The following is a 16,795-nucleotide window of genomic DNA, read 5'->3' on the forward strand; positions in this document are numbered from 1 at the left end:
GCACAGAAGAAATTGAACCAGAAGTGACATAGAAAAAAGTTTTCTGGGTTAATTTTTTTTTTTTTGCTTTTTATAGTAATTCTTTACTATATGAAGATTATGTTAAAAAAAAACCCTAAAAGATGCCAGAGGCCAGCACTGAACACTGTATATACTATGCTTTTTCCTGTATATAAGTATGTTAAAGATTAGTTTATATGTTAGATACAGTAAGAAAATAATAGCTACAATAAAATAGAAAAACTATAACAATACACTGCAATAAAAGTTATGTAAATGTGGTCTCTCAAGATCTTATTTTACTTTCACCTTGCACTTGAAGCATTTCATGGCTTCACTGTCACATGTCAGAATTGCCACTATTCATGTGCTTTGTGGCCATTGTTGTGTGAAATAAGGGTCAGTTGAGTACCAGTACAGTGATGCTATGACAGTCTGATAATCGTGCTGGATAGTAGGTTATAATGGGCATGTACAGCATGGATCTGCAGGACAAAAGAGTGATTCACGTCCTAGATAGGTTGTGCAAGATGTTACCATATCACAACATAGCAATATCAAACAATTGAAATGAGCTGAGAACAGAGGCATACACCTGTAGTCCAACTCCTGTATAGAATGAGGCAGGAAGGTCCCTGGGCAACATAATTGGATCTTGTCACTTAAAAAAAATGGTTCAGCAGCATGTGATGACCCAAGTTCAATCCCTCACACTTATGTGGTAGAAGGAGAGGACCAACTCCCCAAAGTTGTCCTCTGACCTCCATGAGCCATGGCCCCCAGCCACATATTAAATAAATGAAAACATTGAAAAAAATAAGTTCCGGGTGCTGGTGTCCCCCTACACATGTAATAAATATGTAAACACAAACATTGATAAATATTAAATTAAAAATAGCTCAAGAATTAAGAATGATACTGCTCTTGTAGAGGACCCTAGCGCCCACATCAGCTCACTCCAAGGAAATTAATCAGAGCCTCTGACCTCCAAGGGAACCTGAACATATCTCCTCCCCAACATATACATAATAAGAATATGAATCTTTAAAAATTAAATTAAATTCAAAACTCCAAATTGCCTATTTGTGGAATTTCCCACTTAATATGTCAGCTCACCCCACCATAGGTAAACAAACCTATGAAAGTGAAAATTCAGATAAGAAAAGATGGATCCTAGTATACCTGAAGTTTTCCTGTGTCCCACCTGGCCCATGGTCAGGACAAATCTCTCTCACCAGTCCCACAGCCACTCAAACCCAAGTAAACACACAGAGGCTAATATTATTTATGAACTGTATGGCCATTAGCTCAAGCTTATTACTGACTAGCTCTTACACTTAAATTAACCCATAATTCTTATCCATGTTTAGCCACGTGGTTTGGTACCTTTTCTCAATTGTGCCTTCACATCTTGCTTCCTCTGTGTATGGCTGGCAACTCCTGAATCTGTCTTCCTCTTCCCAGAATTCTCCTTCTCTACTTGCTCTGCCTATACTTCCTACCTGGCTACTGGCCAATCAGTGTTTTATTAAACCACTGTACAAAAGCATTATCCCACAGCATTTTCCCTTTTCTGTCTAATTAAAAAGAAAGGTTTTAACTTTAACATGGTAAAATTACATATAATAGAAAAGTTACCAAGCAAGAATTACAGATACAATATCTAGTCTATTTGTATTTGGCAAAATTAAAGAAAATATTCTCTCTATTCTATATTTGTGAGTCTGAAGTTTCATATCTAATTTATTTTTATCATTACCAAGGAAAATTATAACTATCTAGTCTTCAACTACACCAAAGACCCCAGAAGGATAAAATATTATCTAAGTAAACAGGAAGTGCATTGTAAGCAACTTCCAAAAATCTAGAATGACAGAGATGGCTGGCTACATGGACAGTTACTGAAAGTTCTTCTACAATGTTGGGGCATCCATTCCTTAGCCTACAGGCCTAGAGGATCTCAGTTGCTTTTCTCTGTGTTCTGTAGAATGTCTGGCCATTTCTTCTGTGAAGCAGAAACCTGAAGGACCATTTTGCCTTGCAAAGTTCAGTGGTCACCTTCTTATGGGTCCTGCATGTCCAGTCAATACAACATTTTGTCAAGCACTCCAGGTAAGAACAGTTTCTTAGCCGGGCGGTGGTGGTGCACGCCTTTAATCCCAGCACTCGGGAGGCAGAGCCAGGCGGATCTCTGTGAGTTCGAGGCCAGCCTGGACTACCAAGTGAGTTCCAGGAAAAAGGTGCAAAGCTACACAGAGAAACCCTGTCTCGAAAAAAAAAAAAAAAAAAAAAGAACAGTTTCTTGCCCAAATGGCTATTTTTGCCAAGAAGAAGATAAACTCTGTATGGAGTGTCTTTGATGCCCATTTTTTCTCTTTGAAGTAAATCGGTGCTGCCAGGAGCAGATGTGTCTCACTGTCCAGAAAGTCTAAGTTTTTAAATGCCATATTCTGTAGGTCTTTGAGGTGTTTGAAGATCACCTACCTAATTGAAATGTATCTATGCATACCTAGAAAACTTAACATGATTATAAGTGTGATTATCATAGATGACTAATTATTAATCTATATTTCTTAATTATCCATTACAATTTCAAATGTGTTGCACAAGCAAAATACCTTAAAAAAGAGTAGAAATACACATATAGTATAACAAAATTAACTTTAACTTTGTATAAACTAAAATCTATAGCAATTTAAAACATTTTACACAAGTTGTTGCTCTTTAAAAGTAGATTCAATAATCTACCCTTTCATCCTATCATATCCATGTCCTATCCCCCTTTTTTCTCTAGAAAAATATTGACTATGACCAATAACAATTTGTAACCAACAACCTAAACAAAGACAAACATCCATAAGACATATTTTTGGGAATGTGGGCATAGTATTCTATGCTACTTCTTACTGATAGGGGGTGCTAGCAGTCTTATGGGGATCCTGAGAAAATTTGAGACAATGGCTAAGTCCTGGGAAGACTGGCTATAACCTTTGTTCATAGGTACCATCTGTTAAGGTTCAGGAGGTCTGGCTTGATCAAATCTGATCCATCTTAACCTGGAACAAATCCATATCCTCTTGCTTCCTGTGGAAACAAAAACAGAGCCTCCTTTCCAAAGCAACATACTCTTAGATCCAAATTTTGAAGTCAAAATACCTTTAAAGTATACATATTGGTTTAACTTAGTAGCCTTTACAATCAAATGTCTTTCTGCAGTTAAAAATATCAAAGACAACACAATCCAGATTCTTTGTGTAATATCCATCTTTATGTGGTTTATTTTTATACTACTTTACTATCTCTTTAAAGACTTTATTTTTAATAACTATTTCTTTATATAACTATCCATATTCATTTTCTTCTCTCTTCCAAGCCTATGTACATTTTTATAGATATTGTAAACTGTTTAGGGTTTATCCCATCTGAATCTATCTTATTGTGAATCTATTGCTTTAAACTACAGCATTACTAGGACTGAAATGGTAGCTTTGGCTGCTGGCTCTGCCCACCTCAGTTTTCAAACATGGTGGTGGTACATTTACTGCCAGCTCTGGCTCTGGGAGCCATGTGTACCACCAACTCTCAGAAGCAATGTGTCTATGCCTCCATTAAAGCAGAATGTAGCCCAGAAACCTTTTTTTTGGTCTGTCCTAGCAAAGGCTAAATCCACCACATACCACACTGTGCAGCTTGGAGATGCCTCTGTGTACTGTGGCAGGAATCTGCAGCCACACCGCTTAGCTCATAGCGGCTTGCAGCCAGCTCCATCTCACAGGTAGCTGTCAGGAGATGAGTTTGTGCTGCTCCTGGCATGAGACTGTGAGATTAGGAAGCCTATTGTGGCTCTGTTTCTGTGCATTCAGAATCTTTAAACTTTCTTAGGTCGATATGGCTCAGTGCCCCACGTTGGGCACCATTTTAGCTGAAGTTTTCTTGTGCCCCGCCTGGCACACAGTCAGGACAAATCTCTCTCACCTGCCAGTCCCACAGCTGCTTGGACCCAAGTAAACACACAGAGGCTTATATTATTAACGAATTATATGGCCATTAGCTCAGGCTTATTACTGACTAGTTCTTACACTTAAATTAACCCATAATTCTTATTTATGCTTAGCCACATGGCTTGGTACCTTTTCTCAGTTGTGCCTTCACATCTTGATTCCTCTGTGTCTGGCTGGCGACTCCTCACTCTTCTTTCTTCTTCCCAGAATTCTCCTTGTCTGCTTGTCCCACCTATACTTCCTGCCTGGTTACTGGCCAATCAACGTTCTATTAAACCAGTGTACAAGGGCATTATCCCACAGCATCCTAGGGAAGCTGGCAACGCATAATGCCAATTTTTTAGAAAATAAAAAAATCTCCCAAGAATAGTTTCATTGTTTTAGTCAATGATCAGGAAAACCATAGTAAAACAATGCAGAAAGCTTGTAAATAATACAGCCAAACACTGGTGTGTGTGGTGGGGAGTAGGGGTTGAGGGAGTCCCACTCTCACCCTTCCAGTAAGGCCTGCTGGGTAGGGTCCTGGCTTTACCTCTGTCAGGCTGTAAAGAATCATCTTAACTCTCTACCCATTGACTGAAGGCTGGAACTTTCTGACTTTTCCTCTGGGTAGTAAAGAGCTCCTCTCAGCCTTCCCTGAGAGTGTGGACCATCAGGCAGACTGGATTTCCACTGCATCCTTATCATGAAAAGGCATGGTTCCTCTTTCCCTGGAGACTCAGGATTTTAGCTCCCGTTCAGCAATAGTGGCTGTGTGCCCCTCAGCTTGTCAATGGGGACCATGTGGGAAACAATGAAGTTGGCTTTTTCCTCCTAGACAGGAGGTTTCAGGAAAGGCCTGGTGAGCAGCCTGAACTCTCATTTCCACACAGGAATGATGAGAAAGCCCTTCCATTCTGAGTAGTAATGGAGGTTGAGTAGAGAATTGTGGGGCGTTTACCCACCACCCCCACAGTTCCCCAGAGTTTTCTTGAGTGCGAGCAGCAGGAAATATTAGATAGAAGGATTTATAGAATCTTGCGGAGATAAACAAATAGAAAATAAAGGATAGCCTCGAGAGGGCCTGGAACCTATTCCAACGGGCCCGACTGTCTCTGCCCCAGGGTTTTTATAGAGACGCCAAGGGGTAGAGCAAAAGACCTCCCCCCCAGCACAGCCAAGTGCAGACCATCTCAGACAACTGCACTCAGGCCCGTGGTCCTAATCATCCTCTATGCGGACCTGCTGGGTAAAGCCACGAGGAACCCGAGAACGGGCTCCCACAGAGAATCTAGACTTAACATGATGAATTGCAGCAATTCTAAGCAAAAGAGCCATTCAAGCATTGAAGCAAGATTACAGAAGGCCTGTTAACATACAAAATATAAATAAGATACAGTCTCACTGCATAATAACAATGTCTGTGTTTCAATACAAATTTTACATACCACACCAGGAAGATCTCAATCTGAATATGGAAAGAAATCAATCATGTAGAAACTGACATACAAGAGATGTTAGAATTATCTGATAAGTATTTAAAAACAGCAACTATAAAAGCCCTTCATTCAGCAACACACTTAAAATGAATGAAAAATTATAAATATTTAAAAAATTAATTCATAGAAGAAAGTTAAAAAAGAAACAAAGGAAATTTTTAGAACTTACAAGTATAAAAACAAAAAAGAATGTTTTAAATTAGAAAATGGATTTACCAGAAGATTGGAGAGAACAAAGGAAAGAATCATTGAACTTCAAGACAGAGCAATAGATTGAGTAAACTAAAAGTAAGAACAACAAAGACAAGAAAGTATGAGAATTCCTGGGACATCAAACTATGAGATGTCTGTGTTATGGTTACTGGAAGAAAAGATGGGGATGGAACAGTCAAAGAAATAATGGCTATAGGCAAACAGTTAAAACACAGCAGAATAGCAGCATCAAAGCCAAAAGCAAAGCTAAAAACAGCCTGCAGATTCAAGAAACAGGTAAACCCAAAGAAACACACACCTAGACACATCAGGGTCAGACTTTCGGAAACTACAAACAAGAGAGTCTGAGGACATTCGTGACAAATGACAGCCTGGGAATGAGTCAGTGATTGTGAATCTCCCACTGGAAATTATGAGAGCCAAGAGCAAAGCGGACAGTGTTTGACAAACACTGAAAGAAAAAAATGGCAACTCAGAATTCTACATCTATGAAAACATCCTTGATGGAGGAAGAGGAAATCAAGACACTGGATGAAAGGAGCTAAGAGGGTTTGCCATGAGATCATTCCCAGGCGAACAAGTTAAAGGAAACCGACACAAATTTGTATCGTGAAGAAATTAAAACACACACACACACATACACACCAACAAAACAACAAAACAAACAAACAACAACAAAAACCCTGGTAGCTGGAGAGATGACTCAGTGTTTAAAAGATTACAGCTCTTGCAGAGGTTTGGGTTCAGTTCCCAGAACCCACACCAGGCAGGTTCACAACTGTAACTCCAGTTCCTGGGTATCTAATGCCCCTCTCTGACCTCCTCTGGCACTTTCACACATGGTTTACATAAACTGCAGGCCCACGCACACACAAAGAGACACAGACACAAACACACACATACACTTAGTAATGGTTATGTTTCTCAATCCACACAGAGGAGATGTTTCAGACCATTATATTGGGGCTAGAGGTATAGTTCAATAGTAGAGTTCTTGCTTAAAATGTACAAGGCCTGGACTTGATCCCAAGTATAAGAGTGCCTGAGAGATGTATAAGGGTATGTGTTTGCCATGCCCAATGCCCTAAGTTGTTTTTAATCCCTGGGACCCGACCCATATGCTGGAATAAGAGAATTAACTCCTATAAGTTGTCTGCAGACATCCACAGGTGCACCCTAGAAATAAACTGATTAATGTAATAAAAAATTTAAAAGAATTATAAATGGCAGAGTGTAAAGAGATATAAAGGAAGATATGGTTTCTATGCTTTGTTAGAATTGGTAAAAGCATCAACTCAAGAGACTTAGTAATTTATGTAGTACTTACAAGTTAATATGATTCATATTAACGGAAGTTTTCTAGGAAATAAGTAGTTGGGTGGTTGATAGATTGGATAGGTAGATAGATATATTACTTTTTTGTGTGGTGTTGAAGCCTTTGTATAGAAAGCTAGTGCTCTAAAATGAGCTACATTCCCATACATTGATATTTTAAAGAATTATCTTGTATGATTAGGCAGGCTGTCAAGTTTTATATTTTCAGAATTTGCTGCTAATCTGGAGGCCCTACCAATGAGCCAGTGTTGCTGGTTATGTAGGTATTTCCTCTGAACTGAAATGTCCCCTCCAAGAGAGAGGAGGAAGACTTAAGACTGGGGAAACACAACGCCCAGGTAACCAAGAAGATTCTGGGTGGTGAAGGATCCTCCCCATCTTTATATAAGCATATACTGGGGAAAGGAGACTCTGAGTAGCATGAGCCGCCTGCATACAGGTCATGCAGGGAGTCACAAGGATGAGCTTTTGTGAGTCCTTCCTCTTGCTGGTGATTCCTGTTTTGGAGTCATCTGGAGGTGACCCCTCCTCCATATTCCTGCAAGAAACCCCATAGACTCCCTGCTTCACCTAGCTTATCTGGGTGAAATCTTTTCTCTAGGCTGTCGTTAGTGCTTTATCCAGGGCAAACAGAGACACCTATCTTCCAGGGAAAATCCCATGACAGCTGCAGTTCAAGTCCAAAGGCTGTTGATGGCAGGATAAAAATGTTTTGATCTAGGGAACCCAGTCTTCTGTTTCTTTGAGTCTTTCATCTGATGAGTAAGGCCCACCTACACTAAGAAAGCTAATCTGTTTGATTCTTTTAATTAGTTTTTAAATTTTACATACAAAAGAATGAATTTCATGATGAAATTTTCCTGTACTTTTTCTTGTTGATCCTCATCCCCCTGTGTTGTACCACTTCCTCCTCTTATCCCTTCTGTTTTCTGTATTCTATTACTCTCTCTTTTCCCATGTTCTTGAGATCCTCCTTTCTCATGAATCATTTTCTTATTTCATGGTTCCTGTCCCCTATATATACATACATACATAAAATTAAAGTCTAAGATGCACATATGAAAGACATGGTTTGCCTGAGTCAGGCTTATTTCAGTTAACATAATGGTTTCCAGTTCCATGCATTTTATATCAAATGTGATGATTTTATTCATTTTATGGCTGAGTAAAAGTTCATTATGTGTATGTCTCACTTGTTGAGTTCATTTACCTCCAGTGTGCTGCCTTTTTCTTCCTCTCTCTTCCCCTTTAAGCCAAATTCCCCCATAGTCTTCCTTCTACTTCCTTGTCATACACACACACACACACACACACACACACACACACACACACACACTCCATATACAGAGTCCATAAGAGTCCATATATATATATATATATATATATATATATATATATATATGTGTGTGTGTGTGTGTGTGTGTGTTATATTTATAATTGTGGGTTGTAAGCTAGGAAACATACTACATAAATAAGCACAGAGTTTTCACAAAAATTAAAAATAAAACTAGCATATGATCCACCTATGCCAGACTTAGATTATACCCACAGGGCTTTAAGTCCTTCCATAGAGATATATGCACATCCATGTTGATTGCTGCACTATGCTTAAGAACTACGAAATGTAAAGTTCAAACCCTACAGAAAAACACATCAGGATGAACATAGTGGGTTTATGTAAAGCACAAACTGTGAAACTTTCAGAAGATAACAAGTGAAAATCGCAGAACTGATCACTTGTAGCTATTAGACAACATATTTTGAACAGACTCATAAAGCAAAAATTAATAAATGGCTATTTCAAAATTAAAAGCCTTTGTCTGTGACAGATATTGTTGAGAGAATGAAAGGACAGGTTACAGACCGGGAGAACAATTTGTGTTCTTGCGTCTCTAGGAGATACAAAGCATTCTCAGTTGCCACCGTTAAAGAAATGAGTTCCAATTTGAAAATGAACCAAACTCAAGAAACATTTCTTGAGAAAATATACAATGGCAACGAGTGTATAAAACGTGTTCATCATTACTAGTCATTTGGGTAATGCATACCTCTTAGGACAGGGTTTTTTTTCTAATCATGAAAATATTAGCTACTATATGTAAAATGATACAGCCACTTTAAAAAAAATGATAATCTGTTAAAACAGTTAAGTGTATGCTTACAAAATGATCCATCAACTAAATTTCTCATCATTTGTTCCAGGGAGATGAATACTTGCTTACATTAAATTTGTGTCATTCTTTTTTCAGAGCAACAATTGTTATAATAGTTAAAATATGCAAACAACCAAAATGACTATTTATGAGTTAATAATTAAACAGTCTTTCTCCATAGAATACCACCATTCATAACAACCAATACGTATATAGTACTTAGCAGAAAAAGGAAATATCACTAAACACAAAATTTGGATAGATTTAATGAGCTTTGTGCTAAGCAAACAACAGTCTCAGTAAGTCACATACTATCTGATCTCATTTACGTGTTTAAATATTAGTATGAAAGAATTATGGGGATCAAAGGCTGATTAATGGCGTCAGGGAGAGAAAGGAAGTGGATGTACGATAAAGAGGTACTATGGGTAAGAGCTTTGCTGTAATGAAACAGTTTCTATTGTGACTGAAGTAGTGCTTTATAAATGTACATTTCCAATTACGTGTTATAGAAATATTCACATGTGTGCTGATGTTAAATCCCTGGTTTTGATATTACACTGTAGGTATGAAAGATCTGAGGAGAACTGGGTGAAAGAGACACAGGGCTTCTGTAATGTACACAGGACCTCTGTGGAATTTCTGTATTTACTTGTATATTTAGTTATTTCAAATGAACAGCTTAAATATATGACTAACCTGGTTCAGACCAAATGCTAGTTATGAGCTGAATTAACTTCTTTGTTTAATCATCCATTTCAAGAGTGATTGCATCAGAACTAGCAATGAGGAATGCAAATGGCTAGTGAGCAATGTGATAGATGACTCCTCAGTCAGAGAGTCTTAATTCAGAGGTTATCCCAGACATCAATTGGCAAAAGAAATATTATCAAAACTATAGTATAAAATAATCAGTTGTAGATTATACATTTTTATCCCCAAACTCTGAATTATTACAAAACCGCAAACCAACAAACAAAAAACCTGCAACCAGTCCTCTGCATTCCCATTTCATCCTGTTTTTTCCAAACAGCTTGCTCATCAAGTTATGTCACTAATTGAGGCAGGTAAGAATATTTTCATGTTTCTGAAGATCATGGTGAGATTAAAGATTTGCCTGACAATTCCTGTTCATTTTTCTTTATTTCCTATGCTTTAAAATTAGAGGCTCTTTCTAGCCTCCTTTTTGGTCAGCATTTTCTGACTTTGGTAGCTGGGGCCCATCCATGCCTATGTACCTAGAAAGAGCCCAGTCCCTGAACATACACCTGGATGCTGTCTGTCCCATCTCAGCTGCTTACTCAAGTGAGGGACTTTTGAGCCACTTGAGACACATTTTTATTATGAAGTGGGTTTGTAATATTTTACCATACATCTGTAATATAGGCTGTCTATAATGCCATGAAATGGCTGATTTCATGAAGATGACAGACGGGAAGTTGACACAAGTCTAAGGTATTTCTACTTGTAGGATCATACAAAAGAAGAGGATCGAGTCAAGAGTCTAGGAGATCATATTTAGAGAGCTCTAGCAAACTTTTAGAAATCAAGCGTATCAGTTGAATCATAACTAACAGACAAGTACAAGAGAGTAAAATGGGAAGAAGACTGTTTTGAGGTAGCTGGTGATCTCCCAGAAGGAATGATGGATGAAACCACATCACATCAGTTCTGTGGAACCAAGATACAGCTATTTCTGTTTCATCAAAAAAAGGCATGACAGGATGGTAAACTGACGGGGAGGCAGAATAGAAAACTTCCACATTGACAATAAACCTTCTGAAGGAATCAGCTGTTTTCATTTTGTTCCTCAGCTAAAGGGGGGAGAACACAATTGAGTACCACACTCTAAAGGCAGATTTAGTAGAGTCAATACCTGAAAAGTTCTCCTCCAGGTCTCTCACCACTATTGGCATTGCAGATTTCAGAAGCAATGATGTTTACAGTTAGGGAAGTGTCACTGTGGGCCCAGGCAGCATCTATAGCTTAATAAAATGTTTCTTGTATGTGAGTTATTTAAAAGGTTTTGAATTGACTTAGATGAAAATTATTTGTTCTACTGTCTCTCCTTTTAAGTTGAAAGGATGGATGATAAATGCATCTTATGTTTTAATTAACATAAATTCTAAGCTTTATTTCTTTGTACAAGTTTTATTTCCTGTGAGTAAAAACAATGATGTTAGAAAGACACCAATAATGTAAATTAGGCAGTATTTTAGTGATTGTGTTGGAACAAAGAAATATGGACAAAGAAGACGTTATATATCACAAAAATCTCAGAGAAGGTAACACATTAAACAGGAGTAGCATATCCAAGGATGATGAAGACAGTTACAAAATGAAGGGTAGGAGAGAGTTAATAATTTTTTAAATAAAACAGTAAATTTTATTTTCTTATTTACTATAAACTCTGAGAGCAAATTCGTTCTGTGCTTATGAGTGTTTCCTCTGTAATAAATTTCTATGGGGTTTGAGAAAGTTTCTGTGAAGCTTTCATAATTGCTATGGCTTTGTGTGCTTTTAAACTGTACTGAATTGAATTTTAACCACACTAGCTTTACTAGGCATGTGCTTTCCAAACAAAAGCAGGGTTGATTCTTTTTAATGGTGGAAGATAAACCAATTTGAAGGCATTTGTGTATGACCAAGAAATGGTTAATTCACCTACAGTATAAAGTATGCAAGCATTGTGAATATGATGGCACTTTAATATAATACAAGAAATGTGCTTAAAATGTGGTCTGACTTAGTTTTTCTAAAATACTACCTTTAAAACCAATCTGGTCATACTTTAATTTTCAGAAGTTTAAAGTATACCTCTTGCTTCTACTTGTATGTGCTTATTAACTCAGGATTGCTATTGAGTGCCAACAATATGCTACAGATTACCAGGTACTTGGAGTGTAGAAGTGAGAAAAAGAAGATTAAAATTAGTTTCCATAGAACTTAGATCTTAGCAAAGGAGGACAATGAAGAGTACATATAAGTAAAGTTGGCAATGTATTAGATGTTCTCCTAAGAACAAGAAGAGAGGAATAAAAAACAGTGGGAAAAGGACAACTTGGGCAGGAATTTCAGAGGGGTGATCATGAGAAGCTTCATTATGGACCTGATACATTAACAAAAATTCTAAGAGGAATAAAGTCATCTCACAGGATAGCTGGGAGCAGAGCATTCAAGACAGAGTGAAGGCAAAGTTGCTGTCTCGGTTAGTGTTCTACTGCTGTTAAGAGACACTATGACCAAGGCAACTCTTATAAAACATTTAATTGGGCCCTTGATTACAGTTTTGAGGGTTAGTCCATGATCATTATAGTGAGAAGCAGACAGGCATGGTACTAGAGCAGTAGTGAGAGCTTTACATCCTGATCCACAGGCAGAAGGCAGAGATGATTGATAGATAGATAGAGAGATAGATAGATAGATAGATAGATAGATAGATAGATAGATAGATAGGATGTTTTCAATTTATCATTTACATCCAGGTGCCCTGAGTTTGTATTCACAAACCTGAATGGATATGTTTATGATAGTTTGGGTTAGTGTTAAAAAAGCTTCCGTTCACTTTATAGGTGAGTTATAATTCATCAGTCTCATGGTGTTGGGTTTGGCCTTGTGGCTTGCCTTGACCAAATAATGCCAGTAGTCATCAGGTGATTGGAGGCTTTAAATATGCTTGATTCTTAATTTGACTTGGTCCTGGCTTGCCATGAAGAAAGCATGTCTTAGGTAGAATGGTGCATACAGACCAAACCTGAACCTAACCCATACTCTGAAGTAGAGTTATCTAGCAGATTCCAGTTCAAGTAAATAGATCTGTATTTGACCCAGATCCTAGAGCAGAGTGTTTCTGTAAGCTACTGAGTTTGGTGTAACTGTAGCTTTCCTGTGTCCACCCGGCTCCTGTGTCCTTGCATTTCCGCAGCCGCTCAGACCCAAATAAATACACACAGGCTAATATTATTTAAAACTGCTTGACCATTAGCTCAGGCCTACCACTAACTAGCTCTTACGCTTAAACTCAGCCCATTTCTGTTAATCTAGATGTTGCCATGTATTCTGTGGCTTTACCTGTGTGCCTGTTACATGCTGCTCCCTGGATGGCAGGCTGGTGTCTCCTGACTCAGCCTTCCTCTTCCCACAATTCTCTTCTCTGTTTGTCCCGCCTATACTTCCTGCCTGGCTCCTGGCCAATCAGCATTTTATTTATACAAAGCGATATCCACAGCACTTCCCCTTTTTTTTTTCAAAAAGGAAGATTTTTGACTTTAATGTAGTAAATTTATATATAACAAAACAATTATCGAACAAGGATTATAGTTATAATATCTAGTCTATTTGTATTTGGCAAAATTAAAGAATCTATCCTATATTTGTGAGTCTAAGGTTTTATATCTAACTTATCTTTTATCATAACTAAGGAAATTATAACTATCCAGTCTTCAACTACATCAAAGACCTCAGAAGGATATAATATAACCTGAGAAACAGGAGAAGGATGCAAGCAACTTTTGGGAGTCTTGCAAGAGTAGACAGAGACAGCTGGCAGCCTGAACAGTCCATCCAAAGTTCCTCTGTAAAGTTGGGGCATCTGTCTTCAGCCTATAGGCTTAGTGTATCTGACAGATTCCTTTATGAAGTAGGATGTATGCAAGGCTTACAGTTTGACCTCACATTTGGTGAGAGTAGTCCATGTACCAGAAACACTTGAATTCCACTAGTGTCCTGTTATGACTCAGGATTTTAAATTCTGGAAATTGTTGATGTTTTTTTAATTCAGCTGTCCATTCTTGTTGACTTTTGGGTGGCTTCATCTCTTTTATTAAATGCCAGTCTACCATTGAGAGGTTAGACTCTGTCAGCTTAGTTACTCTTTCAAGAATAACTGTTTCAACTACTGTTCCACGACACATCAGAAGCCATTGGTCCACTGCCAGTTTAGCTGCCTTCAAAGAAAGGGGCACTGTACCTAAGTATAGGTGGGACAAACAGAGAAGAGAATTGTGGAAAGAGGAAGGCTGAGTCAGGAGACACCAGCCCACCGTCCAGGGAGCAGCATGTAATGGCACACAGGTAAAGCTACAGAATACATGGCAACATCTAGATTAACAGAAATGGACTGAGTTTAAGTGTAAGAGCCAGTTAGTGTTATACCTGAGCTAATGGACAATCAGTATTTTATTTATACAGAGCGATATCCACAGCAGTTTTGTTTTCTCTTTTTAATACAGCATCATTGCAGCAATAACAGATATGTAGACAGTGCTTTTGCTATCATTGAAACAGGCTCTCATGTATTCCATGGTGGCCTTCTGCTCTCTGTGTTTGAGAAGATGATCTTGAATGCTGTGGGATGTTCTGCATGGCAAATGTGTTGCTCTGATTGGTTAGTAAATAAAACACTGATTGGCCAGTAGTTAGGCAGGAGGAAGTATAGGCGGGACAAGGAGGAGAATAATTCTGGAAAGTGGAAGGCTGAGTCAGAGACACTGCCAGCTGCCATGATGACAAACAGCATGTGAAGATGTCGGTAAGCCACAAGCCACATGGCAAGGTATAGATTTATAGAAATGGATTAATTTAAGATATAAGAACAGTTAACAAGAAGCCTGCCACAGCCATACAGTTTGTAAGCAATATAAGTCTTTGTGTTTACTTGTTTGGGTCTGAGCGGCTGTGGGACTGGTGGGTGAGAGAGATTTGTCTTGACTGTGGGCCAGGCAGGAAAACTCTAGCTACACTTGAACTCCTCAGCTTCTTGTTTTCACCTCCCTAGTGTTGTGATTACTGCAGTATACCACCACACCTAGTTTTATACAGTGCTGAGACTCAAATCCAGGAATTCATGCTTGCTAGGCAAGTCCTCTACCAACTGAGCCACACTCCCAGCTCATAATTTTTTTCTTGAATAACATTTAAAAACATACCCAAAACTATAATAAAGAGGCAGGAGATGGGCAGATTCAAAAAAAATTCATGATTCATATGGCTCAGGATTTGAACTCTGCTTTGTTCACATGTTGTTTACCCAAAGGAAATGGATATTGATCTAATTCCAAAGAAAAATTCTGTATCAAATTAGTGAATTAGGTTTAGTTAGGACAAAGGTGTAGGGAATCCTTGTGGTTCCCAAGAATAACCTGGGTACTAGGGTTCTCAGCACTGCAGTTTAACTTCTGCACCTGGCCCATCCTGCTTTCCTTGTCTCCCAAGGGTGTCTTGAGATTATTTCCCATAAACTGTTTGTAAATCTCCATCTCAAGTGCATTTCTCAAGTAGGGTGGCTTAAGACAACGAACCATATGTGGGATTATATCTTTATACGGTAGCAATAAACAGTGACTAGACACATTTTATTCTCATACACATCTGTAAATGCTTAACAACTCCCTGAAATGACATACAAATTATTTCCGGACATTTTTTACTCTAACTTATCTAGTTAAGAGAATATTCTTCAAATTTTAACTAGCTGTTTTTAAAAGCTTTTATCTACTTACTTTATGAAGTTATATTTTACTTGACTGAACTTCTACTTTTTCCAGTAAGTCACCACGAAAATGTGTATGTTAAAGATATTATCAGTGGCCAATGTTAATATTTTGAGAATAGATTTTGGTACTATATACTTGTTGCTAAAGCCTCCTGAACGTCTGAGGATAAGTAAAATGTATTTTATAAGGGTATGTGTCATGCAACAGACCAAAAAGACATTTTGTATTGTACAATTTAACGGTTTGTTAGTGATTTAATAGGGAGTTATTTTGGTCATTAGATTACGAATTCTTGCTCTCAGAGTAAAGTAGTCCACATTTTTGTTTTGTGCAAGAACTGGATTAGTGAAAAGTTACAAGTAAACAGAACTTTGAAAACTTTGATTGACTGGTTTTATTTTAAAAGGAGAGCCATGATATAATAAAACTATAAAAAGAAATGTTACAATGGAAATGAGAAATGAAGAATTGTCACTGAGAGCATTTACTTTCTCTTGATAGTTTTTTCTTTGAAAACTTCTCAGTTTAATTTTTTTTCTAGTAAAGAACTTTAAAAAAGATTTATCAATACTTACCTGGCAGGGGAGATACCATGATCACGAAGGTGGTTTTCCCAGGGCGAGGCTTATCCATTGCACTCCAGATGTGCTGACCCCTGCGATTTCCCCAAATGCGGGAAACTCGACTGCATAATTTGTGGTAGTGGGGGACTGCGTTCGCGCTCTCCCCTATTTTAAAAAAAATAAAGATTTATCAAAGTAAAAAAAACAAATTTGGTATATAAAAAAAGCTCCTTGTTCTACATTCTGTTAGGATAGAGAGCCATCAAAAGAAATAGCAATCATAAGTGAGTCAAGTTTGCCAAGGATGTGGAGTCTTCAGTTGTAAAAAAAAAAAAAAAATTCCTTAATAATTTATCAGCAAATACATGTCTTAGTTTCTTTTCCCTTGCTGTAACACAATACCCTGACAAAAGAAACTCAAAGGAGAAAGCATTTATTCCGCTCACAGTTCAGGGAGGAGGCCCATCATGATGGGAAAGCAGAGCAGGGATGCAAAGAACAGTGAATGAATGCTACTGCTCCATTTCTGCCTTCACTGATGCAAGACAGGAACCTAGT

At 38.0% G+C, this 16,795-nt stretch overlaps 1 non-coding gene across 1 annotated transcript; it reads left to right on the forward strand.

Annotated features, from left to right (window-relative positions):
* Nucleotides 1–16,241: 16,241 nt before the first annotated feature.
* On the forward strand, nt 16,242–16,405 carry LOC128098104 (U1 spliceosomal RNA). The gene has a single exon (XR_008214130.1). It is a non-coding gene; the product is annotated as a U1 spliceosomal RNA (small nuclear RNA).
* The last annotated feature ends 390 nt before the right edge of the window (nt 16,406–16,795 follow it).

This window comes from Peromyscus californicus, unplaced genomic scaffold (genome assembly GCF_007827085.1).
Source record: "Peromyscus californicus insignis strain IS unplaced genomic scaffold, ASM782708v3 Scaffold_5__1_contigs__length_169319896, whole genome shotgun sequence".
Classification (NCBI taxonomy): domain Eukaryota; kingdom Metazoa; phylum Chordata; class Mammalia; order Rodentia; family Cricetidae; genus Peromyscus; species Peromyscus californicus.